The sequence below is a fragment of the Gracilinanus agilis genome, chromosome 6, assembly GCF_016433145.1.
Source record: "Gracilinanus agilis isolate LMUSP501 chromosome 6, AgileGrace, whole genome shotgun sequence".
Lineage (NCBI taxonomy): Eukaryota > Metazoa > Chordata > Mammalia > Didelphimorphia > Didelphidae > Gracilinanus > Gracilinanus agilis.
In genome coordinates this window covers 134,933,275-134,935,800 of record NC_058135.1, presented here as the reverse complement: position 1 = coordinate 134,935,800, position 2,526 = coordinate 134,933,275, and positions in this window count along the sequence as shown.

Genomic DNA, 2,526 nt, shown 5'->3' with positions numbered 1-2,526 from the left:
CCATTTGTTGTTGAGAGGCATGAAATGACTTACCCAAGGTCTCATAGTAGATTAGTGGCAGAATATGTGATAGGACTTAGCTTTGATTCCCAATCTATGCCATCCAAATGTAAGAAAACTGAAGGAACTGAGGTGATTTGGACAGCAAACGGATAATCATGGAAATGAATGAACCACAGTGACTCCATTTGTGACTCAGTTCTGGAGCTAGCTCAGTTCCCTTTTTATTCAATGATGGGCCTGATCCAAATTCTGTCTCTTGAGAAAAACATACTCAATATGGGAACTGAGGTAAAAAAAAAAACACCTTATTGCATTGTTTGAACCTATTCCTACATGACTGGGAAACTGAACCACCTGTACCTAATATTTAGGTACCTAATATTTACCAAGGACCTAGGTTATATTGATCAGAAACTCAGATCCAAAGATGATGTAAGGAGTTTTCTCATAATTACACGTCTCAAGCAACCTACCCTTCTTATTTGAAAATTGGTCCCATACTGATTAATGAGTTATTGTTTCCATGTTCCTTTGATTTTTCCAGATACCTGGGGAGGAATGGGACACCTCTTTTCCTGAACTCAGAGAACTGCACCTGTTTACTTTCCACCTTCCATTTTGGAAAGTTCCTAATCTTTCATCCAATTAGAAATCAGATTACCTAATTCTATAGTGTTTCTTTTTAATTAATTGGTCTTTTAAAAATTAATTGTTTTTAATGTATAAAAGTCAATTTCCCTCTGTATTCAGGGTCCAGCCCTAAACTGAGGAAGGAGGCTGGTCCTGGTTTGTTGAACAATTCACGGTCATTGCTTGATAAATCTATGTGCTTAGAAGATCAAACGTTTCTTTCCTCAGTCATTTCATCTTTTGCTTGTTATATCAACCATCACACCATAGTTTATCACTGACTCCTTTCATCCTAGGAAGTTCTCTTCTGAGACTGAAGCAGAGGAGGGAAGGAAGGAATTTTCTGACCTTGGCTTCTTGGTTAAAAATGATTGTTCATGTGTTGTTGTTTTTTTTTTTCAAACCCTTAACTTCTGTGTATTGGCTCCTTGGTGGAAGAGTGGTAAGGGTGGGCAATGGGGGTCAAGTGACTTGCCCAGGGTCACACAGCTGGGAAGTGTTGGAGGCCAGATTTAAACCTAGGACCTCCCATCTCTAGGCCTAACTCTCAATCCACTGAGCTACCCAGCTGCCCCTTGTTCATGTGTTTTTAATTTGTAAACCAAGTTGCAATGATGGGGGCTCAAAAGTGGCTATCTTCAAGAGGAATTAATAATGATAGCTGGTGCTTATATACTGTTTTACAATTTACAAAGGGCTTTACATCCATCATCTCACTAAATCCTCATTAAGATAATTTAACTTTATTTGCATATATTCCGTAAGTGTTTATTGATATACATGTCATCTCTTCCAACAACACATAAACTCCAAGGGATCAGGCACTGTTCAGTTTTTGTTTCTGTGACCTCAGTCACAGAATGGTGAATGAAATATAGTAGGCACTTGATAAGTTTGATAACCCTGAAACAAAGGCCAATCTTTTTCATACCAAATTTGTTTTAGTCATACTGTAAGGTGGCTAGTCATGGGATACTAGTATCTCCAAGGAATGGAAGTTGAGGATTGCCCTGAGGGCAAAAGAGAATCCTGTGGTGGGAAAGGACTGACCTAACACATTAGAAATAAGGCATTTATGTGGGAGAAGTGGGATAAAACATATCATGGGAGAAATGTATGACTAGAAAAAAAAAGAGATTAGTCACATAGTGAGAGCAAGGGATAGCCAACTAATGAACTTCCTATATGTTCCACTGAAGAGAATGAAAAGAAAAATCAACAGCACATTGGATGGACTCTTCTTGTGCAAATGCAGGAGAGGATGAGTGAACAAAGAACTGTAGCTTTAGAGCTGGGAGGAATTTTGCAAGCCATAAAGTTAAACTCTCTCATTTTTATAGATAAAGATATTGACAGAGTGACTGAAAGTCAGGTGATGGTTTGTCTAAAATCAGTACAGTAGTAAGAAAGAAAAGTGTCATTTGAACATGGGTCAGAGTCCATATCCATTGTATTGTGCTACTTTTTCAGTGAGTCACAATCTTCATCAATGGAGGGAGGATCTATCTCATCAAATCATACAATTATTTAAGCATTAGAGTACTTTCTTGTGAATTGAATTTTCCATAATAACAAGACCAATTCTGCTTATGCTTACAATTAGTCACATTTTTTTAAATAGGCCTCCAAGATTCAATCTGGCGTTACGATTTTTAAAAGTCTTGAAACTCTAAGTAATATGATGAATGGGAATAGCATTTAAAAAAAAACCAGGAAATATTTTTGCTTTTGTCCTTTTGTTTCTTTTTCATGTTGTTTTTATTGATACATTTTGTTTTTACATCAATTCATTTCTAAATATGTTCCTTCTCTTTAAAAAAAGATTTTAAGAGAAAGGAAGCTGTTCAACAAAATCAATATATCAACTATATTTTATAATATTCTATATCCATA